Source organism: Hyperoodon ampullatus (assembly GCF_949752795.1).
Source record: "Hyperoodon ampullatus genome assembly, chromosome: 8".
In the NCBI taxonomy this organism is placed as follows: Eukaryota; Metazoa; Chordata; class Mammalia; order Artiodactyla; family Ziphiidae; genus Hyperoodon; species Hyperoodon ampullatus.
Genome location: NC_136921.1, coordinates 96,072,965 through 96,086,193, shown reverse-complemented (window position 1 = coordinate 96,086,193; position 13,229 = coordinate 96,072,965). Strand labels below are relative to the sequence as shown.

The 13,229-nt window shown below is 40.8% G+C and overlaps 1 long non-coding RNA gene across 1 annotated transcript in view; it reads left to right on the top strand.

Annotated features, from left to right (window-relative positions):
• Positions 1 to 3,911, top strand: part of LOC307057021 — a 121,311-nt gene extending 117,400 nt beyond the window's left edge. The window contains exon 2 of the long non-coding RNA XR_013811041.1: positions 3,762 to 3,911. This is a non-coding gene — a long non-coding RNA (uncharacterized lncRNA). The remainder of the gene's footprint in view (positions 1 to 3,761) is intronic.
• The last annotated feature ends 9,318 nt before the right edge of the window (positions 3,912 to 13,229 follow it).

The following is a 13,229-nucleotide window of genomic DNA, read 5'->3' as shown; positions in this document are numbered from 1 at the left end:
TCTCATACATTGTTTCTTTGATATCCCAACAATCCTATTCAGTAGCTCTTGCTGCTGTTTTTCGGCTGAGCAAATTAAAGATCAAATAATTTTAATGAATTGCCCAAAGTCACACAGTTAGTGGACGTGTTCAGCTTGGAACCAGGGCTTTAGACTCCAAGCCCTATGCTCTCATCCCTGTAGCTGGTGCTGCTGTGCGGGTCATCATCGTCCCTTTGACTTGCCTGCTGACCTCTCAGCGGACCTCAGCTATGCCCACGCCGTGCTCTGCGCACCAACCTCTGCCTGACTGAAGAGGGTGAAGATGCTATTTATTTCTGCTCCTTTTCAGTGGGCTAAGTGTGTGTTACTAACCTCACTCAGTAGCTTCTATTATCAGGGACTGTGGCCCTTTGTCTCGAGCCTAAAACAAAATGGAAAGAAGACAACAGTGAGTTCCTTGGCTCCGCACCCTCTCATCTCTGCAAGTCCCAGTGTCTCCCAGACTCACCCTCAGAAGTCTCAAGGCCCTATGTTATTGTATCCTGCCCACGGCTCCCCTACCCAGGCAGTGCCAAGATTCTGGAGCAATCAAGAAGGGAAGAGGAACTTCTGTACCTCAGAGTATCACTCCAGATTCTGCCCTTGCCCTCAATCTCTGCCCTTCTGCTCTCTGATTTTTTTGCTCAGACTATTAGCATGGCTCTTGATTAGGGCTCTTTTCCTTTTGGTGAAATATTTTCCCTTTAAGGGGTAGTATGAGGTTTTGGTCAAGCTTGTTGGCTCTGGAGAAAGAACGTCTAGATTAGAATTTATTTCCTTAGCTTTACTAAACACTGAGTGTGAGCCTTGAGCAAATTATTTTAAATTCTCTCTAAGTTTCAGATTCCTGATCTGTAGAACACAAGTGATAATGAAAGTACCCACTCATAAAAAAAAGTATCCATAGGTTATGAGGATTAAGTGAGATAGTCCATGTAAAAGCACTCGGCACATTGTAAACACATAAATACTATTAGATACTATTATTGGACACATGTTTTTTATGTCCCACCCTTCCCCTCCCCCCGCGATAAGCCTAGTTTGAACCCCAAGAAACCCAAACGTGTCACTGATGGGGTGGCCTGGGCCCCCATTTATCGAGAAATTGAATTTAGATTAATGTGTTCTCTTTCAAGATTAACAGGAACTCTTGGACTCACAATTCCTTAATGGAAAGACATGCTTTTTTTTTTTTTAATAGATCTTTATTGGAGTATAATTGCTTCACAATACTGGGTTAGTTTCTGTTGCACAACAGAGCAAATCAGCCATATGCATACACATGTCCCCATATCCCCTCCCTCTTGAGCCTCCCTCCCACCCTCCCTATCCCACCCCCCTAGGTCATTGCAAAGCACAGAGCTGATCTCCCTATGCTATGCTGCTGCTTCCCACCAGCCAACTATTTTACATTCGGTAGTGTATATATGTCGATGCTACTCTCACTTAGCCCAGCTTCACTCTCCCACCCCATGTCATCAAGTCCATTCTCTATGTCTACCTCTTTATTCCTGCCCTGCAACTAGGTTCATCAGTACCTTTTTTTTTTTTTTTTTTTTTTTTAGATTCCATATATTTGTGTTAGCCTATGGTATTTGTTTTTCTCTTTCTGACTTACTTCACTCTGTATGACAGATTCTAGGTCCAGCCACCTCACTACAAATAACTCAATTTCATTTCTTTTTATGGCTGAGTAATACTCCATTGTATATATGTGCCACATCTTCTTTATCCATTCATCTGTCAATGGACACTTAGGTTGCTTCCATGTCCTGGCTATTGTAAATAGTGCTGCAATGAACATTGTGGTACCTGACTCTTTTTGAATTATGGTTTTCTCAGGGTATACTCCCAGTAGTGGGATTGCGGGGTCATATGGTAGTTCTACTTTTAGTTTTAAGGAACCTCCATACTGTTTTCCACAGTGGTTGTAAAATATTTGTAAATGAAACACAGACAAAGGATTAATCTCCAAAATATACAAACAGCTCATGGAGCTCAGTATCAAAAAAACAAACAATCCAGTTAACAAATGGGTGGAAGACCTACATAGACATTACACCAAGGAAGACATACAGATGGCCAAGAGGCACATGAAAAGATGCTCAACATCACTAATTATTAGAGAAATGCAAATCAAAACTACAGTGAGGTATCACCTCACGCTGGTCAGAATGGCCATGATCAAAAAAGCTAGAAACAATAAATGCTGGAAAGGGTGTGGTGAAAAGGGAACCCTCCTACACTGTTGGTGGGAATGTAAATTGATATGCATTTTTAATGAGAGCAGCCTAGGAAGAAAGCCCATTTGCAAGCAGGTGCCACAAGATGGTAGAAACCACTTGCCTCCACGTAAAAGCCAAGCTGTTTATCTCCCAGTTATTCATGAGACTGTGCTAAATGCTCGGTGTAGGTTAAACAGTATATCCTGTACACGAAGGTGGCAGATACATTCTGATAAACACATATATGCATGTTTTCATAACCAAGCCCTACAAAAAGAAAGGGCGGAGCCTCTTCAAATAGAATAATTAAAGGCTGAGAGGATTTTAAAAATAAAAGTCATCTCGTGAGCTATATTATTCCTCCTCATGTGCTTAGCTATGGTACAATATTGATGTTTATTTACAACCTTTTATTTTTAAAGTGTAGATTATATTACTCTATGATACTACATCTCCTATCCAAAAAATTTGGGTGCAAAGACTAACAATTTTTTTTCTAATTTTTATATTCATGCAAACTGTCACTGTTACAAATGCATAAGAATTAAATTCCGGGCTTCCCTGGTGGTGCAGTGGTTGAGAGTCCGCCTGCCGATGCAGGAGACATGGGTTCGTGCCCCGGTCCGGGAAGATCCCACATGCCGCGGAGCGGCTGGGTCCGTGAGCCATGGCCGCTGAGCCTGCGCTCCGCAACGGGAGAGGCCACAACAGTGAGAGGCCCGCGTACCGCAAAAAAAAAAAAAAAAAAAAAAAAAAAAAAAAAAAAAAAAAAAGAATTAAATTCCACTTGGCTATACATTTAATGAGGCACCTAGTGGAGAACATAAATATATGACATGAAATTGGAAAAGCCCCAGAGAATCTGGGCACCAAGGTAGAAAACCTGAAGGGATGCTGCCTTAATTTCCCTCTCCAGGCTTCCGCAGCAAAGCTCAGTTGTCCAGCTCACAGGCACTTTCAAACTGGAATGATTTCAAAGGAAAAATGGTCACCGTCTTTCCTATATCCTGTGATGAACTATAATTCTCAGGAAGACAAGAATTTAGGCATACAATTGAATTTGGAAGAAACGTTTTTTTAGCTTCTTATTACCAAGCAAGATGGAGTCATACTTGCTCCCTAGAAAAGAATTCTGGGGCAGAAGCTTGCCTTTCAATCTGTTTGGTTTTATAACTTTTTAATAAACTGTCCTGAAGATGGCGCCACATGCTTAGCTATGTTACAACCTGCATCATTGTGTGATTCCGTCTGAAACCAAGTCCCTAATAGCTATACAGATTCACAGAAAGATCTGTAGGAAATGCTACCTTGAAATGATATTCCTATAGTAAAGCATAAAGATTAATCTAAGTCACTCAAGGAATAATCCAATTAGATCTTTTAAAATTTTTCAGTTATGGAAAGGAGTTACAGGAAAAAATACAGCAAATGCTATTTGGGTTACACGAATGGCACATTCCGAAAGCCAAAATCCATCTCTGACCTTGTTCCTTCTCTTTTGTCCCCTCTTTGCAGTCAGCGGCACCAGCATCTATCAAGTTGCCAGAGCCAGAAACTTGAATGACATCTTTGATCCTTCTCTCCACTTTAAACTTCCCCACCAGCAACGCCGCACCCAGTCAATCACCCAGTCCTATCCTCGTCCATAAATGTCTCTCAACTGTTTCCCGTCTCTCCATTCCTTCTACCACCAGCAAAGTCCGAAAGTCCCAAGTCCCATCCTCCCTGTGCCACTGCAGGAGAATGTTAGCTGGTTCCCCTTTCTCACAGCTTGCTCTTCTCAATCTGCTCTCTACCCTCCACCTAGAGTGATCTTTCAAAAGACAGACCCAATCATGGAATCTCCCTGTTTACAATATTCCACAGCTCCCTAGCGCTCTCAGGTAAAATCCAAACTCTTTTTATAATCTAGTTGCCTCCTGCCATGGCCCCCCTTCCCCAGCTTCATCTCGCAGCACTGTCCCGCTTGTTCTTTGGCCTTAGTCATAACAGATTTCTTCTCTGTTCCTGATATGTTCGCTCCAGGGCTCTTTATTCCCACTGCTGCTGCTTGTGCCCCCAGAAACAGCTGCAGCTCACACCCAGAGCCATCACCACCTCCAGGCATCTAACTCATGCTCATCCTGTTGGTCTCAGCATAAACACACTTTCCTCACGGAAGAGACCCATCCAGTACATTAGGACCAAGCATGCTATGATTCCATAACACCCTGTTCTTTCCTACCTTTCATAGTCATCTCATTTTATCATCATCATCCATGTATTTTTCCCCTGCCAGATGATAAATTCTGAGAAAGCAGGAACAGTGTCTGTCCCTAAGCAACATTCTTACAATGACCTCTGAGGCCTTTCATCATCCGCCTCTGTCACCTTACCTCCTGCCCTGGTTGCCTGCAGTTCTCCCTCATTTCTTTGCTTCAACCTCCTTGCTTGTTCCTCTCTGCCTGCAGTTCTCCCTCATTTCTTTGCTTCAACCTCCTTGCTTGTTCCTCTCTGCCGCTTCACCTAGTTGGCCTCTCTTCTGCTCCTCTAACTTTAGAGGCACGATCCTGCCTCAAGGCCTTGCTCCCCCTTGACCTGGAATGCATCGCTCCAGTTCTGTGTGTGGCTCTCTCCCGAACCTGCTTCAGACTTTTACTCAAAGGCCACATTCTCAGTGGAGTCTTCTCTGACCACCCAGTGTATCACCCCCCACAACATTCCAGTCCCTCTGCTGCCTTTATTGTTCTCCTTAGCTCTGTCACTGTCTAATATAATTTCATGGTTTATTATCCACCTCCCTCCACTAGGATGTAAACTCTGTGAGGGCAGGGATTTTTGTCTCTTTGCTTCCTTACTGAATCTCCAGCACCTAGACTTGTGCCTAGCACAAAGTAGTCAGTGGAACTCTTCATCCTAGTCCTGCCCTTGTGATTTCATAAACTAAGTTTTTTCATCTTTTTTGGTACTAAGTCATTCTAATTTATGGGTGGGAGGAATTTTATCTTCACCCCGAAAGTCTTCCCTCTTCCTGATTACTTTAGCTTCCTACTTTCAGAAGTAGTGTGTCTTTTTGGTGGGGGTCAGAGAAATCAGAACTAAAAATGTCTTCCCATGAAAATATAAAAGTAGAAATGTACTGATGTCCTTTAAGTTTCAGTTGTTTCCAAATAATAATTTCCTGAAAACTAGGAGAACATTCAGTGTGAGGCCAGATCTACCAGTCTTGTTAAAAACATCTCCTCCTGAACAGCTCCTAGGGTGGTGGTTCCTTATCTTTCTGTTAATTGACAAGACACTCAGAAAAAGCCTGATTCCCTCACATCACTGGGGCACATGCTAAAGATTTTTATGTTGAAACCCATGGATTTGCCTAGCTGTACAACCAGCCTGATCATTTGGGTCGAAATGTGAGGTTTCTAAAGCCAAACCAGCTGTGCAGTTAGATGGAGCCCAATTTCCTGAGCAGGAAATGGCAAAGAAGAATCAGGTTAAATGACTGCAATATGGGTACGTAGTCATTTTGTAATATTTTAACACCTTGCAATGATCAGCAACTCCAGGAGAAAATGGCATTCATTCTCACAATATGTAAGGCTGATTCATGGCTAATGATTTATCACAGATGTTTGATTCGACTTCCATTTTCAGAGTTATAAGATGAGTAAACAGATGCTTACCACCCTCTGATTTCAAGGGAATATCATATTGCAACTGCAATTAAGCCCAGTTTCTATATGAACATGTGAAATATTGTTACAGAGAAAACTGAGAATGATCATTTATAATACAAAATAGGAGTGAAAGAAAGTCTCTTATACCAAAATTTGAATTTTTGACAGAAGACAAAGATTTCAGTTAATTAAAGCCAAAGGAAAGAGAAAGTCTAGTGCTATGTTTGGTTGAGAATATAAACACAAGATTTGAAAAAGCAGCTCATGTTTTTTCCCCATTACAAATAGCAAAAGACTTGCCAACCAAAAGGAAATCATGTGGGTACAATGAGAAAAGGGGGATGAAGAGGCTGCTATTTAGTCACCTTTGTGAGGATTTGGGTGACACTTAGACTGTAAATGGTCAAGATAAAGTTTGAGGAAAGAAGCTAGAGAATAGCAGTCATCAGTTGCATGTTCCTGGAGTGAAGTTCAGCAGAAAAAAAAAAAGTCTACATGGTAATTTAATTAAAATGGGCATCCAGACCAGCAGAAATGGAGGAGAATGAGAGAGAGATGTGGAACGAGAAAAGATAACTTCCAGAAGAGTTCCCCATAATTGGGAGAGATAAGGGTGAAAGAGCAGAGGCATGGTCAGCGTTCACACGTAAGAATGAAAAAAAGTGGCCAAGGAATGAATAAGTTACAAAAACTAAGCTATGTAAGTATCTTCCTTTCCAAAAGACTGATCATCAAAATTTGTTAAAGGGATTATATTTTCAAAGATTCTTCAAATTAACAGAAAGATGAAGACCAAACATAATGGAATAGACCTTCTGGAAAAGAAGTGTTCCTTAAAATTCCAGAGGAGATTCTGCTCAACAGAAGCCTAAATGATAAAACTAAGACTATGATTAATAATAGAGAAATCTACAGCCATTCCTATTTGGTCTTGGAAGTGATTACCTTGACCAGAAAAAAATAGTGTATGTGAGTCCCAGACTTGGTTCAAAGGAAAACTGATTGGAAGGAAATGGTAAATCCTGAAAATAAAAAACCTGCCTGGTCCCATATCGGAAAACCTCTCCCTTATATTGATACTATTAAAAAAAATTTTTTTTAACCCATGGAGGAACCTAAAATGAAACACTCTGACCCACTTCCACCATGTGGAGTCCAAAAGTGTGAACAAATAGAAATCAACTTTCTCAAAATATGTTCCACTGAATGCTGTTGTCTGGTCATACACATTGGGAATTTCTGGGTTTAAAAGAATTAAGCAAGTTTAGTTACTATTAGGAGAAGCAACCTGCTCTAGTCCTTGGGCATCCCTGTAAATTCTTGCTGGCTGTGCCAACATTGCAAGACCCTGATCATTCCTTTCCTGGGCCATTTGTCGTAGTTGTACTGCAGTGAGAGGCTTTGCAGCACGCAGTCTCAAGGAAGGAGGTAAAGTCTCCCTCTGGGAACAGACTTGAGAAAAGGGGTAGACTCCCCAAGTTCTTAGGTGAATTCCTCAGCTGTAACACAAATCCACTGATGCACAGCATCCCCTGGGTCCCCTCTGCATTTCCTTCCAGGCTTTGGGGGACAAGGGGAACAAAGGCAACACGGTACTCATGCTCCTCGCTGTAATAAAGGTCTTTGTCTCTGACCCAGGAGTTTCATGTCTTCCCCCAGCATACATAAAAAGGGGACAAGCTATCTTGTTAGTTGGAAGGGAGGTAAAATCCCTGACCCTGACACTTACTATAGAATTTCTTAGGACAACCCTCCAAAGAGATGGCATGGTACAAATCATTTCCCAAACTTATTTGATCATGTAAATTCATTCTCCTATATAATTTTGCAACACATACCTAGGGAAACCCTATTTTAAGAACACTGATGCAGGTCTTGGTGAAATACGTACAGGACGCAGACCCTGATCACTCTTTTCCTGACCCATTTGTCATGGCTGGGTTGCAGTGAGCAACTTGCAGCATGTAACCTTGAGGAAGGAGGTACAGTCTCCCTCTGGGACAGGAGCAGACTTGCTAGAGAAGAGGGAGATTCCCCAAGCTCAGAGGAGAATTCCTTGGCTGCAGAAAGACTTGCCCACCACCCCACCCCAGATGCATCTTTTCCAATGGCCTGCTATGCTACCCACAATTCCCACCATTTGAATGATTCCATTGGTAAAATGCATTTTTTCCAGAAGTTTCCTATTAAAATGCAAACACATTACCTGGAGGTGTGGTACATGAATATATTAATGCTTTAACTTAGATTAATACCTTAACATGGAGGAGATTTGAAGAGGGAGTTGGCCTCTGATGAGAAGTGGAGGGTGGGCTATAAATTTGGAAAGGTCCTGGGATTAAAATCGTGTGTGGGCAGAAGAGGCAAAAGAGAAGCACTGTAGTGATGATTCCTCCTTTTTCCTCTCATCCTCTCCCCAAATACAGTACCTTGGGTCAGAATTTATGTTTTAAATGAATTACTGAAATGCTTATCTTGCCCCTTTCTTCTTTTTTAAATGTCTTCTTTTTCCTTCTGAACTGTAAATTTGTCAGTCCCACCAGATGAGTAGGTAAAAATCTGGATATTAGTTTTTTTAGAGGAGGCTTGAGTCAGCATCATTTAGCAGAACAGGAGAGGAACTTTTAGGCTATTGGGCAAATGTTTTCAAAACAAACTTTTCATCCCTTGAGGACATTTTTCAAGGAGCCCCGAACAGGATGAGCAGAAGCCAAGGCTTTAGCCTTACACTTCCCGACTCTGCTGAAGGCCAGTCTTGCTAGTCTGATGTTTGTGGTTGTTTTGTTTGTTTTATGTGTTTTTGTTTTTATAAGCAGGAAACTGGGAGGTTTATAGTAGGTATGGCTCAATAATTCTTTCAATTATAACAGTTTCTGCTTGAAAACCGTGCATATTCTAGTGCTTTTACTTGAGTCACAACTTTCTAGAAGCTGCTATCACAGTTATTTAACTTGTACATGATTTTGCTATGTTCTCATCACCATTTGGGGAGAGTTATTCAGAGAGAATGAACTAGGGGTTTTTGTATTTGCTTTCTTAAAAAAGAAAAAAGGTTATGTGTCCTCGGCACTCAGGTCGTTGTGCTACAGGAAACTGAGCTTTTCCATGAAAAAAAACTCTTTCCCTGTGGTGTTTACAGCATGTTCCACATACATCAGGTTTTATGCTACTTCAAGGACCAGTACCATGTTATCCTACAATGGCATTTCAAACATCACCATGCCAGATGGGCTATTACAAGAAAAATGTTCCAGAACAGCCAATTAAATTTCTTTGTGTTTTATAACCAGATCTAACAGAATATAGTCTCTCTGGAAGAAAATATTCTTGGATCAACCAACTCTCAGTTCTCTGTAATATTCAGTGGTCATTTTCATTCATAGAAAGCCTCTGAGAAGTGAGCAGGAAAGCTTGACCCTGACGCTGGACACGTTGTATAAAGTGCAAGGTCATTGGGGCCTGATGAATTTTAAATCCTCAGATACATGAGCCACCCTTTAACATAATCCTTTTCTGGATTCCTACATGGTGAAAGCTCCAACACAATGAGAAATAAATATGACTGCGTATAGACTCTCTGGTTCTTAAAAAAAACATTTCCAAGCAAACTGTGAAAAACAAGACTGCCTGCAGGATATTTTCATTTCTGATTTCAGATGGGACACCCCTTTGGCTCCTTATAATTCACATCACAACATACTAGTCCTTCCAGGGATTTCACAGCATTTTCTGGCCTAGGAAGGTCATTTACATTCAAGATCATCAATATATTGGCATTGAACCTAAGATATCACCCACTGACAAATTATCACCAAAAATTAAGAATATTTTCTGTTCACTTTTCAGTCTCCAGAGAATTCTCATTAAAAAATTTTCCTTCCATTGAAACAGATGGAGCAAAATATTTTAGCAGCGGGCAGTTTTTTGGTTGTTTTGTTTCATTTTCTCTCAAGGGTTATTTTTTTTTAAATAAATCTTTTAAAATAAATAAATTAACTTATTTATTTTGGGCTGCTTTGGGTCTTCGTTGCTGCGCGGGCCTTCTCTAGTTGTGGTGAGCAGAGGCTACTCTTCATTGCGGTGCACGGGCTCCCCATTGCGGTGGCCTCCCTTGTTGCGGAGCACGGGCTCTAGGCACACGGGCTTAGTTGCTCCGTGGCATGTGGGATCTCCCCGGACCAGGGCTTGAACCTGTGTCCCCTGTGTTGGCAGGCGGATTCTTAACCACTGCACCACCAAGGGAAGTCCCAAGGGTTATTTTTTGTTAAGAGGGGAAAATGCATTTTTAGTTTACTCAGAATTAAGAGTCAGTAGTAAAAGCAGGAGTTGCTTTTCAAATGCCACTAAGATGGCACTTCTATAACATAGCATCCCTTATGTTTAGAGCTGGTGAGCACTTTTAATAACCCCTTTTGCTGGTGCCCAAGGTTGCTGGAATGCTCAAGTGACTGCAGACACCTTGTTTAGCTCAGAAGATTTCCTCAGGTTCTGTCTCATCTCCTCTTTCAACTCTTCTTACTCCTTTCTGGCTGCCTCCATTGTATCCCATGGCCTTCTTGGCTTTAATTATGCTCCATCTTAGATGCTGTTGATACCCTTCCCATAGCCCCTAGGACCTTGCCATTTAGCGCATGTTGACCAGACTTTCAGCTGCCAGCACCTGCATCTCATTGTAGAGCCTGCTCTGCCCATGTGCATGGGAGCAGCCCTCATCAATGGCTGACAGAAATTGGTGGACACAACTTTATATATCTTACGGTTTTATCTGCCTATTATACCTCGGTAAAGCTGAGTGGAAAAGAAAGGAAGTTGGTGTATACATACCCAGCTCCCAGCTCCCTCGCACTCAGTGGAATAACTCTGAGGTATATGTTCTACAGTGGCTTCATGATTTCTCTGGCAGTTTTAAGCTCCAGGTACCCACAGTGGTAATTCCCTGATAACACATTCTTTATTCACTTCCTTTATTTTCCCATATCACTTCACCATTCCGCTACCTATGTTTTCTGGGATAACCTCCCAAAGAACTACTTGGTTTGTTGTCCCAGGGCCTGCTTTTGGGGAACCTTAATCAAGATACTGCCACTGTCAGTATTCTTTTCGTATGTGCTTTCATCCTATATTTAAGTGATGTCATACTCTGTGTTCAAACTACCAGCCAGATAACATCCCAGCTCCAGCAGCCTGGATCCCTACACATTTTAGGTCAAGGCTGAGAATTAGAAGTCATATTTATACTAGAAAGGTATGATTTCATTAGCAATATATTTTTCTTTTATTATATATTTATCTCCCTAGGTAAATTGACCTGTTATACTAATATGTTAATGATTCGTACGTCTGTGTCTCCAGGCCAGAGCTCATTCCCTCTCTCTGTCTCTCTCTCTCTCTCTCTCTCTCGATTTTTGCACATGTATATTGAATGGCCTACTTGTCACCTGGATATACCCACTCCCATCACATTTAGCATAAACAATCTTTAGCTCAAGAAATATCCTTTTAACCCTGTTCTGCCCCCAGGCTTTCCAGTGATGCACCCAATTGCTTAAGTCAGAAACCAGGGAAAAGCCTTGACAACTCTCATTTAACCCGTTATCAAAGAGGCATGTGTTCAGCTACAAGTAGTAAACAACTCAATTTACACATCCTTTATTAACAGCAGCTTAAGTGCTATTGCCTTATGTTTCTCAAATAACATGTAGGTTCAAGGTAGGTGGCTGTGGTGTTGATTCAATAACTTTAAAATGCCTAATAATATTTTTGCAATTCAGTTGACATCGCCCAGTGGAATCAAGACAGAGCTGCATCATTTTCTCTTTCAGGAAAACAGAAAAAAGCAGCAGCAGCCATGAGTCCACCAGGAAACAAAGCTTTCCCTGAAGAACCTCCGAGCAGACTTCTCTGTATGGCTCATTTGTCAGACAAGCCAGATGACTGACCCAGCTGCAGGGGGGACCAGAAAGTGGGGAACAGGATCACTATGATTGTATTACCCCATCAAGATCCATTGACTCGAGATGGGCACATTGGCACCTCAAAAAACCAAGAAGAAAGTGAAAACAGATATTGATTAAGTAATTTGCAACATCTGCAACAAACAACCTCCTTCCAATCAAACATCAGGTTAAGCCTACTCTATCCCTTAAATATCTCTAAAATGCATCTCATTTATCACTACCCCTACTTTAACCTAAATTACTATCATCTATGCTCAGGATCAGAGCATCAGACTCTTCATTGTTTCTCTGCTGTATAATACTGTTTCTTCCTTCCAATTTCTTCTCCAATTTTATCCAGTGTGATCTTTCATGGAGTTAAATCTGAACTTGTTATTCATTTGGCTTAAACCACTTCAGCTGCAAACACCAGGCTATTTTTTTTTTTTTTCCTCTGCTCATCTGGTCCCCCCTGCATAGTACTTGCTTCACCAACCACACCCACTTATCCACGTGTAGCTAATTCCTAATTATCCTTTAAGGTTTTCTCTCACTCTTCCTATCACATCGCTCATCTCTCAGCTAAGGTAGGTGCAAATTCATGTGTTCTCAAATAGTGTATTTGTATTGTATAATTGTTCTGTTTAATACAATTCTGTATTATCATTGTCTCATATCGTTGTCATCGCTACTGAATAGAGTTTCTTTAAAATTAAAGCTTTTGTTTCATTCACAGCCGGGTCCGTACCGCCCAGCACAATACCTGGCGCATAAGCATTCTGTTAATGTTTATTGAATAACAGGTTGATTAATTGAAGAAGAATACTTGCATATTGTTGTTAATTGGGTAGACACCTGTAGTAAAAGAATGAACAAGAGGCAGCATAACAAAATTACAGAGTGTGGAATCTGGATCCTTACAGACTATCTCCACAAGGTCAGCTCTGTGACCTTCAACTAGTTAATCTCTTTGTGCAAATTTCCTCATATGTAAAATGTAGATAATGATAATACTAAAAAGGCTGTAATAAGAATTTTAAAATTTAATGCTTATAATTGTAAGTAATGTATAGAGTAATACCTGACACATGATAAATGTTACAAATGTTTTTTAAATAAGTAAATAAGACAGTCATGATTCCTGTCCCCACAGAACTTACAGTAGAGGTCAGTGCTGTCCAATAGAAATATAAGGTGAGCCACATATATAATTTAAAATTTTCTGGTGGCCAGATTAAAAGTGATTAGATTACAATTTAAATTAATTTTAAGAATTTATTTAAATGAACACATCAAAATATCATTTTAACATGTAATCAATTTCCTAAAGTTATTAATGAGATACTTTGCATTTTTTATTTTGTATAAGTCTGAAATCCAGAGACTGTTTTATA